The sequence below is a fragment of the Rhinatrema bivittatum genome, chromosome 5 (genome assembly GCF_901001135.1).
Source record: "Rhinatrema bivittatum chromosome 5, aRhiBiv1.1, whole genome shotgun sequence".
Taxonomy (NCBI): domain Eukaryota; kingdom Metazoa; phylum Chordata; class Amphibia; order Gymnophiona; family Rhinatrematidae; genus Rhinatrema; species Rhinatrema bivittatum.
Window position 1 is genome coordinate 203401935 of NC_042619.1, and position 23701 is coordinate 203425635.

At 44.2% G+C, this 23701-nt stretch overlaps 1 long non-coding RNA gene across 1 annotated transcript; it reads right to left on the bottom strand.

The window, feature by feature from the left end:
• Positions 1-20146: 20146 nt before the first annotated feature.
• LOC115091542 lies at positions 20147-21404 on the bottom strand. The gene is made up of 3 exons (XR_003856761.1): positions 21225-21404; positions 20670-20910; positions 20147-20593 (listed from the first exon to the last, which is right to left on the bottom strand). It is a non-coding gene; the product is annotated as an uncharacterized LOC115091542 (long non-coding RNA).
• Between the last annotated feature and the right edge of the window lie 2297 nt (positions 21405-23701).

The window sequence follows — 23701 nt, forward strand, 5'->3', positions numbered from 1 at the left end:
ACACAAAAAAAAAAAAAATTACCACTAACTGCAATTCAAGTAGGCTCAGGGGTAGAGGCAGGATTCAAGGCTAACCTGCTATCCAAAAGTGATTTTAATTGCTTAGGTACAGAAAAGACAAACCTATTACCATCAATTTTAATGAGACAATAAGCAGGGTATCGAAAAAAAGAACTCATCACCCAAACTTAAAACTTAAAACAGTCACGAACACAGACAAATTCTTGAGCATTCATGAGATTCTAATATATTTATTGGCAATTCTCTAAACCAGAATGCTGAGTAATAACTTGTACTTTAACAACATCTAAAGATATAGCAAAAACATTAAACTTTTGACTAATAGCCTTTTCCAATAGAAAAATCACTGTTAGGATTCGTGGGTTTCATGGACCCTTGGCCTAACATGGAGGTTGATGCTACCTGAGGGGTAGGACCCCACAGGTCCTCACCATCGGGAGATGAGGTCAGCTGCAGCAGGAACATGACTATAGTTCTACTGAGAGAGGACGTCCTGTGTCACTGCCACGTGATCACAGTACTAGGCAGGACTGAAGATACGATGTACCAGAGAAGGAACCTCCAATGCAGAGACTGTCCCGAGGAGTGGGACAGCGTTGCAACAGAGTCTCTGGTGTGATGACGTAGGGGCTGCCCCAAGGAGCAGGGAAGCGTAGAGTAACGCCACTGGTATAATGAAGAGGCTGCCCCAAGGAGCGGGGAAACGTAGAGTCAAAGTCTCCAGTGTGGTAAGCTATAGACTGCTCCGAGGAGCGGGGAAGCATAGAGATGGGATCTCTGATAGGCAGTGCTGAGGCTACCCCAAGGAGCAGGGAAGCGAGCTGGCAGGATCTCTGGTGAGGAGCGCAGGGGCTACCCCAAGGAGCGGGGAAGTCTGGAGACCAGGTCTCCCGAAAGGATGTCTGGACTTGCCACAGTATAAGCAGAGACCTGATTGCTGGCGGCGATGTTGTTTGTTGGGTGAAAGCTTGCTTCGACCCATTTGCATGGGTTCTTCCTCAGGTTTGATTTGGACTGAGTCTAACCTGGGGGAGGAAGAGCATCAGCAATGGGATGAGCTGGATGTAGATCCTCTGGAGGTTCGGGTCTCCCGTGAATGTTCCTGGAGGCGTCGGTCAATTCGCCCGGCTCGGTCAATTAAAGAGTCCAAGGATGTGGGCAACTCTTGAGCTACCAGCTCATCTTTGATTCAAGAGCTCAGTCCTTTGAGAAAAATGGAGTGGAGGCAATCAAGGTTCCAATGGACTTCAGACACCAGTGTCCGGAATTCTTTGAAGTAACCTGCCAAGGACCTGGTGCCCTGACGGAGATGAAGAAGCATGATCCAGATGCGGATTTTCTGCCAGGGTCATCAAAGATGGAGCGAAATAAGTAAAAAAACCAGGGCAAATCTCGAAGGACTGGGTCAGCATGCTCCCATAGAGGAGAGGCCCAGGCTAAGGTCTTACCATCCAGGAGAGACAGGATGTAAGTGGTCTTGGTAATCACGTCCGGAAAATAAGGTGGTTGCAGCAAAAGTGCATGTTACATTGGTTCAGGAATCTTCTGCACATCAGGGGATTCCCAGTGAATCGTGAGGGTACCGGCAGCAGAACGCTTGGTCGAGGAACCGGCTAGGGATATACATTCGTTTGCAATGTATTGGCAATCCGCAACGTAATTGTCTTGTTCCAGTCATGTTCCAGCGTCCTCCTGTTCCAATGTCCTCCTGTTCCAGTGTCCTCCTGTTCCAGCATCCATCTGTTCCTGCGTTCCCCCAGGTAGTACCTCTTGGACTGACTCTCTGGTACTGACTTATGCCTGCTCCTTAACCACGCTGATCACTGCCTGGATTCTGACCTTTGCCTGCCTCCTTGACCATGTCTGACCTCTGGAACCTGACCCCTGCTTTGGCTGACTACTCACGGACTGATCCTTGGAACTTGACCTCTGCTATTGTTGACCACTCCTCCTTGATTCTGGCCCTGCTCCTAACCTTGTCGTCGCAGACACTGTACTGGCCTTCCATGATCCCTCAAGCCTCTAGTCAAGACATCGATCGTGCACCCTTGATCCTGGTGGGCACACCTCTATACTTCCTATCTGGGAAACCCTGCAAGGCCCACCTAAGTCCAAGCGGCCCGGGTCCCCATGGGCTCCACCCGGGGGGGGGACCTCGGGCTTCCACTGATAAAGCTCCAGCTAGCCTCTGTCTCCTCCTGTGCTCTGCCACCTAGTGGCAGGTGCTTCCTGGGTCCGACCAGGGAGCCGCCCTACACTGCTCCAGAACAAGGGTCCACCTCCAAGCACAACAACACAAGGCTGGATAACTTCAAAATCTAACTGGCTATATTCAAATATAGTCAATTAGGTTTTAAATTTATTTGGCTACATGTAGCCGAATAACTTCATTTTATTTATTTATTTATTTATTTGTTTGTTTGTTTGTTTTTGTGTTTTATATACCATCGTTCCAAAAGAAGATCACAATGGTTTACAGTATTAGCATTCAAATTCAAGGTCAATGGACATATGCTTTGTGTTAATGTTCACTCTTCAAATTTAGAATCACTGAGAATACATATTCTGGTTCATTATTATACATCTACATTGATATCAAGGTGGTTATTATCTAATTTAGTTCAAATTAATTCATTCTAGTACTAGATAACAGTAAAAAGAGTCTAATTAATTAGGAAAATCTTTATCTCATTTATTATCTATTGATAATTCTACTAGCATTCTCTTGACTGTTTACTTCACAGGGTGTCCCTGGGTTTAGGACCAACCTGGCGAGAGCCTTCCTGGGGCAGACTCTATCGGTCCTCACGTTCTTGGTGCTGGTGCCTCCACCTGGGAAAGAAGGTCTTAGTGGATGGGATTTCTCTCTCTTCATCTCAGGAAAATAAATGGGACGGTGAACAAGGCTGGCAGTATGTACAAATATATACAGGTTTATTAGACTATACATGTATAAACATTTCTCATGACTATGTATATTGCTAATAGGATGTCAAGCTGCACACTTATCTACTTGTGGTTAGTAGTCTTAGACTACACAACTATATATATTTATACAAGATAGCAAGAACATTTAATATTTGGCAATTTGGGGTTGTTGGCCCCCACAGTATACCACCCTATAGAATAGAAAAGACCTCTTGCATTCCTGCTTATTCAAGTATTATTATTATCCTCCCCCCCTTTATCCCAAGTCTCATCCATGTGAAAATATGCAACTGGGCTGGTGGGCAATTTTGGCCTGGAAGTGGGGGTCCATTGTATCTAAACCATCTCCTTCCGCTCTGCTGAGAGACTTGACTCTGCCTCCTAGTCTGTCGCTGGGGTCCATGCCCTCCTAGGGGACACGTCTCCACCTCCTGGACTGCTGCTGGGGTCTGTGCCTCCTGGGGGATCCAACTCCATCTCCTGGACTGCTGCTGGGGTCCCCTTGCTCAAGGGGGACCGCTTAATCCCCAGATCTGCTGTTGAGGTCCCCCCCCCCCCCCCACTAAAGGGGTGGGGACCACTCCAGGCCTGATGTTGTCCTTCAGACCTCCTCTTGGTAGTAAGGTTTTCCATTGCTTAGGTTTACAGCTACACTAGGCTTATAGCTGTTTGGTGTTCAGTGGTTCTGACCCTCCACAGTGTTAGTTTTCAGTGATTTTAGCTCCGCTAAGCTCATGGCCAGTCATGTGCTGTTATCCAGCCTGGATAAGTCACCTTCTATCAGCCTAGTTTCTGCTTTATCTGTTGTTGCTATATCTGTTGTATATTTTAAGCTAGTCTATTCAGCAGGATGTTTATCCTGTTTAATAAGCAGGAAACGTTATCTGACTAACTTTAACTGGCCTACTGAATATGGTCATCCTTGCTGCCACATGCCTATCTGACCTGCCCCAGATCTACCATCTTAGGAGTTTTACCATTAGTCTGCCTTCCCGTCATATCCCAGATATGCCCCCTTAGGGATCTTGCTGCTACAGCTCATGCCATAGATGTACCACTTTAGGGGCCTTGCTGCTACTAGTTTACCCACATACCAAGCCTATTATGTACCTGCATGGGAGTTTTGGTGCATCCATGATGTTTGCAGTTTGGATATTGGCCTAGTTCTGTCTCGGTTTTGCCTGTTGTGCAGCCTTCACTCCTCCAGTGGTCCTTGGCAAGCCTCACTTCCAGCCTTGCCAAGCTCCTCCTTTCTGCTCATACCATACCCAAGCTCCAGTCCCTTGCCAAAACCTCAGTGCCTCTTCATGGAGTCACCCTTGGCTCTTTGACCTGGCCACTCTTACCTTTCTGCATGGCTTGTGGCATCTAGGCCTTCTCATACCTTGTATCTTACTCTGAGGCCTACTCAGGCCTTACCTTGCCTGGTGACCTCCAAGCCTGCTCTTACCTTATACCTTTCTCTGCAGCCTACTGTAAAGCCCCTGGAATGAATTTCTCAGTCACATTGTCACATATATAATCAATGGCCAAAGCTGTAGGATTTCCCAAAATGTATTTAAATTTAGAGATTTCCAGATGATGGGACCCAGAGAATTTAATAGGAGAAAAAAATGAATGCAAAGAGACGTTCTTTAAGTAAAGAAATTTTTTTTTTTTTTTATATTTTCTAAGCTGGCAGTATTTGATAAAATAAATTCACAGTTTGTTAATGTGAGTTTGAACACAATTAGAGTATTGCAGAAATATTATAATAAACCTTTAAGAAAACAATTACTATTCATCAAGTACCCTTTATATTTTCCAGGTAATTACCAGAATTAGAACTGGAAACCAATTGCTCCACAAAAATTGATCATATAAATATAATATTTTTTATTTATTCTTTAAATTATTATGTTACAATTTCTTTTGAATTTTCATTAGATAATTGATTCTTTGAGTTTCACTCATATTTTTCAGGTACAACAAGGATCAGAAAACCACCAAGTAAGCATTGTGACTAAATGTTTAAGTCTTCTATATTCTCTTTCTTTCTAAATGTATTGTCTTGCTATATGTGTTTTTCTTTTGTTCACTCTATTTAGTTATGTCATATATACTCTTTGTTACCACGTATATTGTATTCAGTCAATTCAGGGCATGTGTACACACTTATCTTTGGGTTCTCTCTCACATATGTAGATAAGGAGTGGAGCTTGCTTTTGGAGCTAGCTTGTGTTGACTATAGAATCCTGAGGTTGAAAAACATTAGATGCTGGGTATCAAAGTTTGCTTATGAAACTAGCTTACATAGACTTTCATAGATCAAAACAGGATTAAATGAAAAACCCACTTTGACCACATAGTCTAAGAACTTCCTACTACTCTATCTTTACAAAAGCAATAAAAGATCTTATCCCCTAGCCTCAATCCGTGAATCTTCCACAACTCTAGAATGTGTTATCAGTGTGTCTTGAAGTCCGATATCAAAATATACATACTAACTAGATAAATTAAAAGATAATTAATAAACCCTAACTTTTAAAGAAGAGCAGAGCGGAGAATATTATGAACTTCGGCAAACAAGAAAATAAAAAGTGTGCACATTCATACACTCTCACAATCCCCTAATTTGGTCATATGCAATTTTTGTTTCTTGATGACTTATTTTGAACAAAGTCTCAGTTATGTATCTCAAGCTCACAGTGACTTTCCTTATCCTTTCATAAATTCTTCCAACCTTCTTTCCTTATCGTTCAAAACTTCTTCCACTTTTTAAGGATTAGTGTTCCTTTACTTCTGGTACTTTAAGTTTTCCCTTTCCTCAGTCTTTCTTACTTCATAATTCCCACTGAGGTTCAGGTACTTTTCACCCCAGAGTCTCTTCTGAGAATACTCACTTCAAGCAGAGTTTCACTTGCCTAGGATAAGAATGTTTAATTTTCCTAGTCCCTTCTCTACAGGACAGGTATGAACATAAAATTTTCCTTTAGAGATATTGTAATTATTGGGGAATTTACTTTATATAAGTTATCTTTAGTGTTTATTTCTTTTTAATTCCATTCAATTTTCCAATTTTGACATTCATCTAAAGATGCTAATAATAAACACAACTCAGCAATTTACAATTAACTATTTTGTTATAATTCTCACCTGTAAACACTCACACTCATTCATTCTCCAGTGTTTGCTAACAGTTGAATAGGTCTCAATCAAAGGCAGCAGCAGTGCAGTCTCCTTTCCTCACCTCCTCTCAGCTCTCTGTCTGTGTTCTATACTGTCAGCATACAAACTATGATTCCTGCAGCTAATTATGTCACTTGTAAAAAATTAGTTCTAATCATGCTTAATGTTACCTTAAGAACCTCGCTATTCTACCCTTAATTCACCCAGTTCATGTAAGGGTATAAAGAAGATAATTTTAAGGCTATTAAAGTTTTCTTTTAATTTAAATAGTTACTTAAAATCAATTGCAATTGTCTCAAAAGTGTATAATTACACAGGGCACATAACATTTTAGCTTCATAAGAACATAAGATATGCCATAATGGGGTCAGACCAAGAGTCCATGAAGCCCAATATCCTGTTCCCAACAGTGGCCAATCCAAGTCACAAGTACCTGACAAGCTTCAGGTGAGTGACAAGTGTTTCCATGGTGTCTCTAATGATACGGCTTCTTTTATTTTGTACCCAGCTGATGGACCTTCTTTTAATTGCAACCAACATTGAAGTTTAAAATAAATATAATTAAAACCTATACAATAAAATAAAAATCCCATTCAAGACACTCACAGTGACTCCAAAATTACTCAATTCCATTCATACATATCCCTAAGATCACCCCTTATTACTAAAAAAAAAATTCCTGAAATCCTCTCTCTGTGTCAAAATTCTAAACTTTAATATTTTCCTGCTAAAACAAAATTTTACAGAACCCTCATTTCCTTCTGTGGTCTCCTTAATAATCTCCCCCCTCCCCGCTTGAGGCATTTGAGTCTAATTAAATGATGTAGAAGGGCTCTGAGTGCATTGGGTCAAATAATTATGTCATAAAACATTTTTTCCTCAAAAATGGTCTTGCGTAAGTCTTGTAGCTCTCTTCACATAATCACCACTTTCAAATAACTTAATTTCATTTAATTTCTATGAGTTTTGGTGTCGTGTGGCACCTGGGATTTAAAAGTGTTTTCTGGGCTTTAAAACTTTAGTGGCAGCCTTTACTGCATGCCTGCCATAAAAATCACCATGGTTTCAAACCTTACATTTACTTATTTCCCAGTTTTTGTTTTACTCTAAATTGTACCTTCAGGCACTGTGCTGGCCGCCTCCCACTGATGTCACTAGTGACATCATTGGTGGGTTATCTGCCTCCATGTAAAGCACCTGGGCTTTCCTAAAGCCCCCGGTGCCGCGATTCCTTCACTCAGTGCAATGGCAGCTTTCCCCACTGCCACCTCCATCATTTGTACAGTGACGCAGGCATATTAATTTATTTTTGGCTGGCCCAGTAGTTCCCTCAGGCCCAAAGTGATCGCAGCAGTTTCAGCAGTTGCTTCTCTGGTCCCAAAGTCATGTGGCTTTCATTCTGTGCTGCCAGGAGATCCCCAGGTCCTGCAGCCCTCGGGCAGTCCCTTACGAGGCAGCGATGGCAACAGGGAAGCCCAGAGAAGCAGCGATCAACTCAACAGCTGATCGCTCTGACTTCCCCGACACCCTGCCACCTCCTCCCGCTCATGGCAGCCCGGCACTTTCAGTTTAAATGCAGCTGACTCTGCTGAAGAAGACTCCAGCTCTTTCTCCTGGGCCAAAAAAACAAAAAAAACGTTGTGGCCCTTTAAGCAATTACAGCCTTAATCAAGGTGGACCACCATCGTGTGGGAAGGCCCCTTACAATGGTGTGATTTTTTGTCGTGTATTTGTGCCAAGATAAAAAATCATGCCACAATAATGCCGTAATAATTTGTCAGGGAGGGGTAAATATCATGAGACAACTCCCCCCCCCCCCCAATATTTGGCCCCTCCCATGATAAACTATGACAGCTTAATGAATCTCCCTATTTGTGTAGAAGTAAGTTTTTTTGTGGGGGAGTGACATCAGACTTTTTCACTTCACAACATTGGTGAGTGGCTTCGGAGGAGTGTGAGAGGGGCACCTTTAGAAAAGAAGTGCATGAAATGCATGCGGGTTGAACCGAGGTTATCTAGAATGAGACTTTCAACTTGTTCTTCCTGTAATTTTACAGGAAGCTCACAGAGGAATCATACCATTAATGATATAATAATCCTAGATGTTAAAAGTGGCAGTTCACAAATTCTCGATGTTGCTTTTGCACCCAAATGGTCCTTTCCTACAGACATATTCTGAATTTCACATTTTCCTTAGTGCCACTGTGTAACAGGTATCACAGATACCTGTGTGCCCCTCTTTCCACTAGTGATAACTGTTCTTTATACACCTGAGTATAGTATTTGCTTTCCCAACTGCTTTGTCACCCTGATTGCTACCTTGAGGCCATCAGAGATGATGACCTCCAGATCACTTTCCTATTTGGATGAAAAGCAAGACTAGTGCAGCCTTTTTGCTTGCTTTCGTATTCCCATACAAGGAGCCTTGAGGCAGCTGCCCTATTGCTGGACTTCAGGAATAAACTCCAATGATTTATGGTTATCAGAACTGAGATTTGAACCCTTGACTCCAGAGGGGACTGCTACCTAATCACAATGCTGAAGACCACGAGAGCGTCTTGCAAAAAGGCTTCATGTAATGGAGCATTAACTCAGATGAAAACTAGATGAGAGGAAGTTGCAGCTCCTAAGCTTTCCTTGGTACATACACCCTGTTAAATTTCATTTTGAGTTGCCTAAAAATACTTCACAAGTAGCAATAGATTATGCCAAATCACTAGCAGACCAGTGAACTGTGAAAAGAGTATATATGAAACATTTTGCTTTATCAAAATATTTTGCTCTTCAAACCAAGAGATCTATTTAATGTGCATTAATGCGTGATATCAGTAAAAACAAAGTTCCCACTGCAAATAATGGGAGCCGTGGTACGTTAATGGCAGTCAAAAGAGCAAGGGACTAAGGAATAGAGCAATGTGGTAAGAACCAAGAAACCTGGGTCCAGATCCTCCTCCTCCCATGACATTCTTTGTGCCTCAGGTACCACTTTGCAAGCTCTCTGGGGAAGGGACTCATTGTACCTCTGTGTAATGTGCTATATATAAATGCCAAAGTAATTGGTGGTTTTGTCTAAAGAAGGGGACAGAGAGTTTTCTGATGTGCAGAAGTTTGTTTCTAGGTATAACCTTAAACTATCAAGTTCTCACATCTCAGCTCCAATAGTCTATCAGATTCCTGCTTATTAGCAGCAGGCAGTGTCAGAGGAACACAGCCATATAACTGAAATGTAGTCCCTGTACATTACGTGAAATATGGCAAGAGAAAGATAGCATTGTAATGAGACATTCCTACTGGCGTTTGAGCTGTGTCTCTCATCCTCTGGGAGTATAAAGTCATTCTACAGGTCACTGGCTGGGATTCACTTACTCTTATTTTAACATTATGGGCTTTTTTATAAGACGTTTGCCAATATGAACACAGCATCAGATACTAATATAGTGCCAGAATGCAATCTACCATCTCTTGCCTCACAATGAGTTGCAAATGGTGTCCGATATTAGGCATACAATGCTCTCGTTCATTTGCTGGATCTAAAAAAATGAATATCAACTCAAAAACATATACAAAACTCTATATACTCAGCTAAGGAAAAACTCTCAAAAAATACTTAGCTCAAAAGAAAACGTAGTAACTCCGTGAAGAAAGCTGTGTTCATTCAAGATAGAATGCCGAACCGACATGAGACCATGTTTTGGCGTGTAAACACCTACATCAGGGAATCAATTTACCTGAAACAATAAAAATATACAACTTTATTCATTATCAGTAAAAATGAGTGCCCACGCAAACCATATCAATAGGACAAAAAAACAGACTCACATAGCCTACTTGGCATCCCCACAAAAACTTTATTCAAAAAAATGGTGGCTAGCTCTAAATGAACTGCCTACGATGCCATAGGTTAAATACTGCAATAACTCCTCCCTTTTTTTGATGTACAACCAATCAAAACCAACACACAGCATTCTCAAGGCACTAAATCTAAACCAAAGATGGAAGACACAATTTAGCACACGGCCTATTCAATTTCCTTGTTCAAGCTGTGTGGCTGTTCAGAGCTCAAGCAATAATTCCAATGTTGTCCATTTTTCTTTAAAAAAGTGTCATAATCACCGTGGATGAGGCTTGACTTGCTCCAATACTGAAACACAAAATCAGAAAAAGAATGGCTGCAAGCTAAACAATGAGCCACTAACAGGGCTTCCAGTTTCTGCCAGGTAAATCAAACTGCAGTGCTCAGTCATAGTCTTAAGGACGCTGGTTGTCTTTTCCACGTATACTAGGTGGCAGGTACACAACCCCTTTAATCACATAAGGCACAGAGGCATGTAGCCGGTATCTTGACAAACTGTCAAAAGGTAATACTGAATCCTGGAACGATTGTGGGCAAACTGAACATTTCCCACAAGTAGGACCAGAGGCTTCATCAGAATGCCCACTAGTGTTGCCGAACTCCAATCTCACAGTGATGTCTTGTATAGTCCTGCCCTGGCTGAAAGCAAAAATCATCAAGTTATGAAACATTGGATAAGACTGTAAAAAAATTATGCCAATGTTTTTTAATACTGTGCTGTATTATTTTATACATACCCGGTAAATATGGTAATACACATGTAATCCAGACTTGTTTGTCCTTACTACTGGGCTGCAACAGAAGGTCACGATTAACCCATCTTGCCCTCTTGTACACTTTGGGGTAGATTTTAGAAAAGTACGCCGGATAATATAAGATACGCGTGTAGCCATGCTTATCTTATAAAAATCCGGGGTCGGCGCGCGCAAGGGGGTGCACATTTGTGCACCCCCTTGCGAGCCCTGCGCACGCTGCCCGTTCCCTCCGAGGCCGCTCCGAAATCGGAGCGGCCTCGGAGAGAACTTTCCTTCGGCCTCCCCCCACCTTCTCCTCCCTTCCCCTACCTAACCCACACCCCCAGCCCTATCTACACCCCCTACCTTTATCGTGAAAGTTACCCCTGCCCTGGCCAGCCACCTCTGCGCGATTCCCCGGCCTGGGAGCGATTTCGGAGGCCTCAGCCACGCCCCCGAAATGCCCCGGAACCACACCTGCGGGCACACCCCCAAATGACACGCCACTGCGACACGCCCCCCAACACGCCCCGACACGGCCCAACACCCCCCCAGGAAAGCCCCCCAGGAAAGCCCCGGGACTTACGCACGTCCCGGGGCTTGCACGTGCCGCTGAGCCTATGCAAAATAGGCTCGACGCGCGCAGGGGGTTTTGAAAGGTTTACGCGCATAACTTATCCGCATAACCCTTTTAAAATTTACCTTTTTATGTATCACAGCTGCTGGGTAACCATGTTTCAAAAATGAGACTTTAAGAACATAACAGCACAAGCCTGCGATAGCTAGCAAAGGTAGCGCATGCCTGTGCTACCTACATCGGGGCGGAGTCGGCCCCACAAGAGGAGGAGTCAGGGGCGTCACCGGGACCGACTCTGCGAGGATGGCACGGACAGTGAAAACGTAAGGAGCCTTTTCGCTGCCTATTTCGCGCCCAATAACTGTTATGATTCCTCCTGTAGCTGCGCCACAGGAGGCATCTCACCTTTTTTCTGGAGGCTGCTCCAAAACCAGGGCCTCGCCTGAGCAATTGTCCGAATCCTGCTCCTCGGCCTGGGAAGCCTTCGGTGTTGTTTGGGGCCTACTTGAGGCCTGTTCCACTGCAGCTTGGATGCTCTGGTATGGGCCATGCCTTTCTCTTAAGGGGCGGGCCTGCAGCTCCTCTCCACTCTTATGGAGCCAGCGAGGGGCGGACCATCTGGACTCCTCCCAGGGAGTTGCCTGCTTCTCGGCTATAAAAGCACTCATGCTTTGCCTTGCATTTGAGTTACACCTCCCTTGATGCCCTATGGTATCACTTCATATTTATTTCCTGCCTTATCTTCTTTCCAGCTTGTTGCAAGCTTCCAAGTTCTCTTCCCTGTTGATTGTAACTTTTTGACTCACTCCTACCTACTGTTTATCTTTCGTTTACTTGAATAGTTACCCCAGTTTTATTCTTGTTAATTGTAAACCGATCCGATATGGTTATTTACTATGAAGGTCGGTATATAAAACTGTTAAATAAATAAATAAATAAAATGTCTCCGTTTCCAGCGCTCTGTCAGGCCTCCGTATTTGCTTCAGCCTGGTGTCCGTGTCTTGCACGCCCTGAAGTTTCATGATGTATTTATTTATTTATTTTTAGTTTTTATAAACCGACGTTCCTGTATAATATACATATCACACCGGTGTACAAAGAAGTAAAACTGTCGCCTCGGGGGCGGCTTACATTCCTTGGCGTTTGTTCCTGACCCTGATGTTTTTAACTTGCTTCTGACTGCCGGAGTGCAGTGACCTGCTTTAGACTGCCGGTGTGCAGTATCGCTTTAGACTGCCGGTGTGCAGTACATTTCCCTGAACTGCTTTGTGCAGCATTCTACCTTCCTGTGCTGCTTCCGCTCCATGGTTGTGGGACAGGGTGGTCCGTGACCAGACCAGTCGTACTGGCTGTGTAGGGCACCCTGACGGACAGTGCCAACGTCTGAACCTCCCTGCTTGTTTCAGAGTCTACGTCTACAGTACCTTGCTTGAGAGCCTACGTCTACAGTCTGTGGTTCCCGAGTCTTCGTCTCCTGTTTTTGAGCCTTCGTCTGCCCACGCCTTGAGTCCGGCCTGCTGCCTCTTGCCATCCCAGCGGCAGGTCCAAAAGGGCTGGGAACGCTCGGAGCACTGTTCATTACCAACACTCCATATGTTGGTTCCAGAGGCAGGCAGGTTCGGCTGGGGTCGGGCCCACGCTACACCTATCTTTGGTGCAGGATCGTGCCAGGGATCCAAGGGCACACTCCCTCTAAGGGGGACCGCTCTCCTAGCACTCCCCGGTAACAATAACGACATCTTTTATGGGGCTGGATTTTCTAAGTTTGCAGAACTTAGAAAATCCGGTGGTCACAGGGGGCAGGGGGGGCAAAACGGGGGGCGGCAGTCCTGTGCTAGCCGGCAGCAATCGCACCACCACGATCATAAAAGGTGTAGTTATTGGGCGTGAAATAGGCAGCGAAAAGACTCCTTACCTTTTCGCTGTACATGCCATCCTCGCAGAGTCGGCCCCGGTGACGCCCCGACTCCTCCTCTTCCGGGGCCGACTCCGCCCTGATCTGGGTAGCGCAGGCGTGCGCTACCTTTGCTAGCTATCGCAGGTTTGCGCTGCTAGCGCAAGCCTGCGATAGCCTTAGAAAATAAGGCCCATGGTGTAGTTATTCGGCACGATGCCGGCAGCGATCACACCGCGGCAGTGCGATCGCTGCCGGCTAGCGCAGGACCACCACCCCCGTTTCGCCCCCCCCCCGCCCCCTGTGACCACCGGATTTTCTAAGGATTTCTAGAAAATCCAGCCCTTCATGGAAAGCTCCCTAGTCCTTCTATTATCCGAAAGTGTAAATAACCGCTTCACATCTACTCATTCAAGACCTCTCATAATCTTAAAGACCTCTATCATATTCCGCTCAGAAGTCTCTTCTCCAAGCTGAACAGCCCTAACCTCTTCAGCCTTTCTCATAAGGGAGCTGTTCCATCCCCTTTATCATTTTGGTTGCCCTTCTCTGTACCTTCTCCATTGTAACTATATCTTTTTTTAGATGCAGCAACCAAAATTGTACACAGTATTCAAGGTGTGGTCACAGACATTATGACATTTTCTGTTTTATTAACCATTCCCTTCCTAATAATTCCTAACATTTTGTTTGATTTTTTTGACTGCTGCAGCACACTGAGCTGACGATTTCAAAGTATTATCCACTATGATGCCTAGATCTTTTTCCTGGGTGGTAGCTCCTAATATGGAACCTAACATCGTGTAACTACAGCAAGGGTTGTTTTTCCCTATATGCAATACCTTGCACTTGTCCACATTAAATTTCAGCTGCCATTTGGATGCCAAATTTTCTAGTCTTGCAAGGTCCTCCTGTAATGTATCACAGTCCGCTTGTGATTTAACTACTCTGAATAATTTTGTATCGTCCACAAATTTGATAACCTCACTCGTCGTATTCCATTCCAGATAATTTATAAATATATTGAAAAGCACCAGTCCAAGTACAGATCCCTGAGGCACTCCACTGTTTACACTGTTTACCCTTTTCCACTGAGAAAATTGACCATTTAATCCTACTCTCTGTTTCCTGTTAACCAGTTTGTAATCCACAAAAGGACATTGCCTCCCATCTCATGACTTTTTAGTTTTCGTAGAAGCCTCTCATGAGGAACTTTGTCAAACGCCTTCTGATTTTTAGCCATTCCCCCGGTTCACCTTTATCCACATGTTTATTAACCCCTTCAAAAAATGAAGCAGATTTGTTAGGCAAGACTTCCCTTGAGTAAATCCATGTTGACTGTGTTCCATTAAACCATGTCTTTCTATATGCTGTACAGTTTTGATCTTTAGACCTTTATAATAGTTTCCACTATTTTTCCCCACACTGAAGTCAGGCTCACTGGTCTTAGTTTCCCGGATCGCCCCTGCAGCCCTTTTTAAATATTGAGGTTATATTGGCCACCCTCCAGTCTTCAGGTACAATGGATGATTTTAATGATAGGTTACAAATTTTAACTAATAAATCAGAAATTTCATTTTTTAGTTCCTTCAGTACCCTAGGATGCATACCACCCAGTCCAGATTATTTGCTACTCTTTAGTTTGCCAATCTGGTCTACTACATCTTCCAGGTTCACAGTGATTTGGTTCAGTTCGTCTGACTCATCACCCTTGAAAACCATCTCGCTCACCTCCTGGCTGGCCTGTCTCCCCGCTGCATTGCTGGATGTCGGAGCACCCCTCATCGCATCGTGCCACTTCACAGCCTACCCCGCGGGCAGAAGGCCTTGGATCACCACAGGGACTCTGCCGTCACGCTGAGCTCTGCCTCCTGGACCTCCCTATGAGCGCGCGTGCTCCACTGGGATGACATTTAAAGAGCCCAGGGCGGGAACCCTGGGCCTACCCCTGTGGATGACGTCACTAAAGGCAGGTTATTTAAACTCCTTCTTGCCTTCTTCTCCTTGAGTTAGCAAGGAGTCTCTTCATTGCTGAATTCTTCCTCACGTTGCGCTTCCAGTTCCAGTTCCTGACCTGGCTTGTGAACACTCCGGATACCCACTCCTCGGGGGCCCTTCCATGTTCTAGAGTATCCACTCCTTGGAGGGTCTTTCTACCTTGGACTTCTTCTGGAACATCCGTAGTGAGTACCTATTTCGGACTTCTTCCTTTCCTACTACCTATTGCCATCCTCTGCGGTACCCCGTTCCCTCAGGCCACTACCACATTCTTCATAGTAGGAGTCATGACACTTAACCTGCGCTGCAGGCCACTCCATTCTCTACAGAGGCCATCAGCTCCCTGCACTTCAGGTTTCTTCGGAGTTACGTCTTGTTAATCTCTCCACTCTCAAGGACTTCCTGTTCCTGATTCGGTCTTGACATCCGGATGCTCTGAGTATCCGCTCCTCGGGGGCTCCCCTACATTCCCGGCTATCCACTCCTCAGAGGGCCTTCCTGCCTGACCGCTACTAGATCAGCTTCTCAGATCTCTATCTCTCTCCAGGAACCATCTATTGTGAGTACCTCTACAGACTTCTACTATACATTGTGGATTCCACGCAGCATACCCCGACCCTCGGGCCACTACTGCATTTCTTCAGTGGAAGTCATTCAGCTTTCCTGCTCTACAGAATACCTAAACATCATCTACAGGAGCCACTTCCGGGTTCCGGCATCGCTACCAGTTCTTCAACATCTACTGTACAGACATCCTCGGCATACCCCGCTCCGCGGGCCACTACCGGATCTTCTCAGCTGTGACTCACTCTGGGTAATTCCCATTGCCCAGGACTGTACTACTTTATCTCCATTCTGTGGACATTACTTTTTCCTTCCAATATAATAGTCTCCACTTCTAGCTGTGTCCCATGCCACTGAGGTTGCGCCTGCTGACGGTGAGGCTCACAGGGCTCCTCCCTGTGGGTGGAGACAACTCTCATCTCAGCCCAGGGTTCACATCCTTCCTTAAACATAACACTCCAGAACTGGTTTCTCCCCAACATCCTCATTAGTAAACACGGAAGCAAAGAATTAATTTTGTCTTTCTGCAATGGCCTTATCTTCCCTAAGAGCCCCTTTAACCCCTCGGTCATCTAACGGTCCAACAGACTCCCTCACAGGTTTCTTGCTTCGGATATATTTTGAAAAGTTTTTATTATGAGTTTTTGCCTCTACGGCCAACTTCATTTCAAATTCTCTCTTCACCTGACTTATCAATGTTTTACACTTAACTTGACAATGCTTATGCTTTATCCTATTTTCTTCAGATGGCTCCTTCTTCCAATTTTTGAAGGATTTTTTTTGGCTAAAATAGTCTCTTTCACCTCACCTTTTAACAATGCCAGTAATCGTTTTGCCTTCCTTTCAACTTTCTTAATGCGTGGAATACATCTGGACTGCGCGTCTAAGATTGTATTTTGAACACTTTTAACCTTTGCAGCTGCACCTTTCAGTTTTTTTCTAACTATTTTCCTCATTTTATCAAAGTTTCCCGCTTGAAAATTTAGCGTTAGAGCTGTAGATTTACTTATTGTCCCCCTTCCAGCTATTAAATAAATAAATTAATTTAAATTTGATCATGTTATGATACTATTGCCAAGTGGCCCCACCACCACCGTTACCTCTCCCACCAAATCCTGCATTCCACTAAGAATTACATCTAAAATAGCTCCCTCTCTCATTGGTTCCTGAACCAATTGCTCCATGAAGCAGTCATTTATGACATCGAGGAACTTTATGTCTCTTGCATGTCCTGATGTTACATTTACCCAGTCAATATTGGGGTAATTGAAATCTCCTATTATTATTGCACTGCCAAGTTGGTTAGCTTCGCTGATTTCTCTTAGCATTTCATCATCTGTCCGACCATTTTGTCCAGGTGAACAGTAGTATACTCCTATCACTATATTCTTACCCAACACGCGTGGGATTTCTACCCATATAGATTCTAGTGAGTATTTAGTCTCTTGTATAATCTTTATCCCGTTGGACTCTATACACTCCTGGACATAAAGTGCCACACCTCCACCAAGTTGATCCTCCCTATCATTGCAATATAATTTGTACCCTGATATAGCACTGTCCCATTGGTTATCCTCCTTCCACCAGGTCTCTGTGAAGCCAATTATGTGATTCTCATCATTTACTGCTATAGTCTCTAACTGTCCCATCTTACTTCTTAGACTTCTGGAATAGGCATTCAGACATTTCAAAGTGTGTTTTTTGTTCGTATTAACAACTTGCTTTTCAGTTCTTAGGGATAATTTGGAAATCTTTAGCTCAATTAATGTTTTACATATAGGCATGTGGACTACGTTTTATTGGAACCTCTCTGTTGGGATGCCCTAACTCTCCTGTTTCATTAGTATCTTTCAAGGATACATTTCTCTGAACCATGCACTGCTGATTGACTATTGGCTTTCCCCCTTGTTCTAGTTTTAAAGCTGCTCCTTCTCCTTTTTAAAAGTTAGTGCCAGCAGCTTGGTTCCATTTTGGTTAAGGTGGAGCCCATCCTTTCGGAAAAGTCTCTGTTATGGCCGCTGGCCATGGTGGTCCACAACTGGGGCCGACGACCCACCCACGGCATCCGGCTGTCTCCGAGGATCCTGCTGTCATGGCCGCCGGCCGCAGCGGTCCGCAACCGGGGCCAGTCACTCACCTGCGGCGTCGGGCCACCTCCGAGGCTCCTACAGGAACAGGCAGCCATCCCCGATGCTCTCTTCGCACTCTGAGATTATTGTGGATTAGTCAGGGGTAGAGGGTGTGCACAGATTTTCTCCTCTCTCTCCCTCTTATATAAAACATGCACACGTTCATTCTCACTCACACGCTCACTGATTCTCTCACAAACATGCTTACTCAGGGTCAGATTAAGGGGTGGGCATGCTAGGCAAATGTCCACAGTGCCCATCTGTAGGGATGCTCAAATCACACTGTCGCCTGCAGATCACCTTCCCTCGCCCTCATGCCTGCGGTGGATGAGCCGCTGGTGTGCACATGAGCTGAATGTATAAGTTCCCACCAGAAGAGGTTGGCTCACTAACACATTTACACACTTAGATTCTCTCACATACACACTCGCTCCAACTGACAAACATGCTTACTGACTGTCACATTCTCATGCACATTTATCCTGCGATTAGCTCACATGCAAAAAAAAAATGTTTTTACTTACATTCAGGCCGATACAGTACAGTGCGCTCTGACGGAGCACACTGTTAACCGGCATTTGGATGCACGTTTTTGACGTGCTAGCTTTACTCCTTATTCAGTAAGGGGTAATGGTGCGTTGAAAACACGCGTCTAACCCCCCCGAGACTAATAGCGCCCGCAACATGCAAATGCATGTTGATGGCCCTATTAGTCATTCCCGTGCAATACAGTAAGTAAAATGTGCAGCCAAGCCGCACAATTTACTTTAAGAAATTAGCGCCTACCCAAAGGTAGGTGTTAATTTCTGCCGGCGCTGGGGAAGTACACAGAAAAGCAGTAAAAACTGCTTTTCTGTGCACCCTTCGACTTAATATCATGGCGATATTAAGTCGGAGGCCCCAAAAGTTAAAAAAAGTAAAAAATAAAAAAAAATTTTTAAATGGGCCCGCGGCTCGCGGGTTGAAAACTGGACGCTCAATTTTGCCGGCATCCGGTTTCCGAACCCATGGCTGTCAGCGGGCACGAGAAACAACGCTGGCAAAATTGAGCGTCGGCTGTCAAACCCGCTGACAGCCGCTGCTCCTGTCCAAAAAGAGGTGCTAGGGACGCGCTAGTGTCCCTAGCGCCTCTTTTTACCGCGGACCCTAATTTAAATAAATTAATTTACTGTATCGCGCGCATAGGAGAGTATCCTGTGCGCGCACCGGGAGAGCGCTCGCTTGCCCGCTCTCCCGCGATTTTTACTGTAGTGGCCCGATTGATGGTTAGAGAGAATTCCAGGCAGGGTCGCGTGGATGGCCTATTGATGTGGAGGTAGAATGTGTTCCTTGGCCTGGGGGAAGGTGCAGGCTGCAAGGTCCCAATGCAGTTTTAAAATTATTATTGTTTGCTATGGATGAGAGGAGCCCAACAGCAAAAAAAAAGCAGAAAAAAGCATTACAGCAGCAGCAGGAGCTCTGGTGGCTGCTTCTCGCTGGGAGAAGCACAAGCAATGAATGGAGGTGGCCCCAATGTTTCCCACTGCCACTGAAGCATGGGGGAGGGGAGGGTGAGAGGATCCGCTGCTATTGCAGGTAGTTGTGGTAGGATGGGGCGGTAGCAACAACAGCTGCAGCCACTGCCACCGCGAAGGAAAAAAAACAAGTGGGCAAATGGGAGAGGAGAGCCTCAGGGGAGGCTCTCACCATCAAAGAACAACTGCTGCACGGCCTGATGTTGGTTGCACCGGCTCCACAGGCATGGGAATCCCTGTGACCAACACCAACCATGTTATTGGGTTGACCAGTCCACCGGGGCATGCCCAAAGCCCCGATAGTCCAATCCGCCCCTGCCTATCCCCCAAACCTCACCCCGAGTTACTAGTGCCCCCTCTTCCAGTGGTATAAGTAATTAACTTGTATGTGAGCAACTCTCTCTCTCTCTCTCTCTAGTCAGCAGCCTGAATTACAATAAAACCTTATCAGTCAGTAATGCTCCTTGGGTGAATTGCTTAGTGTGCGATGTGAAAATAACTTGGGGTGCGATAAATGTATCGTGGTTGTGGAAAATCCCTATGCGATGCGGTAGCAGGAAAATTAGCCTAACCACCCCCTTTTTATTGCAGGCACTATCTCCACAATATTTATAGCAATTTGATAAATCTAGGTCTAAGTTAGCCGGATAAGTTAGTCCTGCTATTGAGTAGGTCTAAAGTTAGCCAGATAAACTTATCCAGCTAACTCAAAGATATCCAAGTATATTTTATTTAGCAGCACAGCAGCACCACTAAATATCCCAGTTTAGCCAAGAAGCTTTTTTCCATATTCCATCTAGCAATCTTTAATTACGCAGAGTAGAACATAGAGAGAGCAAGCAAAGTTACCTTCCACTGACTTCATTGTTATCATAAACACCAGCCCAAGCCACTGAAAAACTGGTAAAATGCTGGAGATCAGCATCAGCTTAGGTACCATTCTAATCATATAACAATGATAATGTGAAACAGTCTACATTTTTTTTTATATATTTTTGCAAGCATTTAAGAAACACATTTGAAATGGATCAACAAAAATCTCTGAACAAAATACTGATAGTCTCTCTGTGGCTATAGCCTTATGATGATTGCGCACAACTGAGAAATCTTCTTAGGAGCACCACCAATTGTTGTAACACAGGAAGCCTGTCACTGCCAGCGTGTTTCAGTTTCAAACACCTGCTTCAGGGGCCGAACTCAAACCAAAGTATTTCTGTAAATAGAAAAAAAATGTTTAGGCATATCAGAATCAAGTCCAGGGCTTTTACCATATTTTAGAATCAGCTAACCTGGTGCCTTGAGGCAGGAACCAAATTATCAGACATTCAGAAAGTGTCTGCAGACTTGGCCCTTCCATAACCTCGTGTGGTTTCTTGATCATTCGAACCACTGACTTCTGGGCTTTCTCACTGAGATGAAGGTTTCGGTTTTAACTGTTTGCATGGCATCTTATGATTGTCCCCATGTGTGTCTTGCTGAATATTTTACTTTGTGCACCATCTCCTTGTGATATTAGTGAGGAAGGGCAATCTAGAAATTATGAAAATGAAATTAAATTAGAATACATTTTTTCAAGGCAGAAGTAGTAAAGGGCAAACCATAAGCCTCTGTAAAGGCTGGTGGTCAGAGATATGGCCTTGTGATTAGATGCTAATCTTCAAAAATGTCTGAGTCAATAGTAAATTTATTGCGGCAAGCCATCTGATATTCCGATGCAGTCTTAAAGGTCCATTTCTGTGCACATGACTTAGCCACCTAAAATCCCACAAAGCCACTTAATGGTGTATCTTTGGAAACTGCCCCATGCATTTATATCTGTAACACGATTAGGATTTAATTCTTACATATCTGGACGATACAGGTTCCCCTGCAGGTAATTGCAAATATTCATCTCTGACAGCAAAAACGGAATGAAAACGGAGTAAATGCATTCCAGCCCTGGTGACATGCTCATCGAGGCAGAGGGGCAGTTCTTCTTACTGCAGTGCGGCAGAGATCTGGAGGGGATCAGCTTCTTGTAAAGCAGCCCTGTTTAAAAGAACAATGAGCAGTGAGCCCTCGCTCTTGATCATCAACTAACAAGGATGCCTCTTCAGAAGTACTCAGGATAGTGAAAGCGCACTGGCCTTTTATTCACATCATTGTTAATTCAGGTTTAAAAAAAAAAATAGAGACTAAAAAAGCTCTCCTGCATCCTCTGCCTTATTGCAACATTCCCAGAGTTTGATTTCACCTCCAAATTAAAAATTCACACACATATTCCATTCCCGCACATCCACCCACACACCTCCCGTTTACCCACATCCTTCCTACCCACAGAGCCCCTAGTCCTCCTACACTCACCCCACACATGAATCCACCTCACACCACCCACACACACTTTATACCCACAAAGACATCCCCAAACAGAGTCCCATCCATATCCCCCCAAAATATACACCCTACAACCCCCTTCACACTCCTCAACTCTCCACATATCAATCCATCCCACACCCCACACTCCACCTCTACACATATACCTCAAACATACCTCCCATAACACCAAACACTCCTCATATACACATAACCTCCTACCCACCCAAGCACATAAACACCCATCCTATCTACAGTCACACACCTACCATCAGCCATGCACACATATGCCCCTTCCTCTTTATGTTGGAAAGCATGTCCGAAGCCATGCCTCTACATGCTTTCCCTACATGTTTATATGTAATTGATGTTTTCAAAGGGAGAAATTTACACGAGGAAGGAATCAATCGTCTGCACTCAAGGGCTTGGAAGCCACACATACATTAGTTATTACACATAAGAGAGCTACGATTCATGGCACTCTCACAGCCAGAAAACACAAATACAGCAATCCCTTGCTATAAGGCAACTCATTTAATGGAACTTTGCTATAACAGAATTTACGTTTTGGGATCTGAATTCAATACACAGAATGGCAATTTGTTATAATGGAAATTTGTCCTGGTGCGCTACCTATATTGCCACTCTGCCTGTAGGTGACATGCAAAGCCAGCAAAGCAAAAGTAAATGGAGATGTCTGCAAAGCCTCTGTTATTGGAAAGTCAGTGCAGAAGTGCAAACAATTGAAAATAAATTATTTTAGATGTGAAATTTGAAGTTGTAAGGCACTCTGAGTCTGGTAGAAAAAAAACTGACTGAAATATCAAAGGCATTAGGGTTGCAACATCCAGAGTGAAAGCAATTTGTGAAAACAAAGACAAAGTAAAAGCTGGTTCCCACCTCTTAGGAGTGATGCCATGAAAAACATGGAAAGAATTGCATGTATGAACTGAAGATCAGAAGCAATGTCACGCCCTCAAAAGCAGGGTGATAATCCAGCAGAAGGCATGAGGTCAAAAGAAAGACTTACTGCGTGGACATGGAGAGAACTCTGTAAAGGAAACCATTACTGCCAGGAAAGAGATTTTTGTAAGATTCAGAAGGCATCATGGTTTGCAGAACATGAAGGTGAGTGTTGAAAGAGCTCCACCCACCCCACATCAGTTGATCACAAATCAACTGAAGCCTCGACATATGTTGAAGCAGATTTGCAGATTCTGATCAGGAACTTAGCTGTCGAGTTTCCAGAGGAACAAACATGCTTGACCTCTTCAGGGATCCGTAGGATGATCAACAGGCATCACAGAAAGAGGCAGATAATCCAACTGACCCACCATCTCACAATAAAAAACTAAAAGAAATTCTATTTTTGGTTGCTTCTTGTGTCTCTTTTTTGTACATAGGTCTACATTTCCAAGTTAATAATGGAAGTGTGAGGTTTTGAAATAAAAAATTACAAGAACATATTTCTTCCTTATGCAATCCCTCTTCCAGTAGTTAGCCAAGAAGGCAGGGGGTCACAAAGGGTCCCAGGGCTAAATCCTCTCTCTGTCCTACAGCCCTGGGGGTTGAAGTCTTCTAATGAGGAAAGGATTAATCCTTCAAGGCCCAAGGCATGGGGGTGGTTCTCTCTTTCTTTCTTGGAAAGTTCTCTCTTCAATGTATATTGAAGGGAATTGAGTGTCAAATAAATGCTCTGGACTTTTCAGATGGGTGTCAATTCTTCTAAAAGCTATTTTATGGCACTACACAGCAATTCTTAAACATCAACTTGTTATCTCAGTTCTCCAAGTCTCTTTTATCTGTGCCAGTGTTTTTCAGTAGATGGGCTTGGGAAGGAACTCACCCATGAAAAACTAAACCTTCTCAGATGGGCAGGAGTGTACCTAGTTAAGGGCAGAAATCCCCTTCAAAAATTCTACAGGTCTAAACAGGTTACCAACACTGCACAATTCCCAAAAGTACTTCT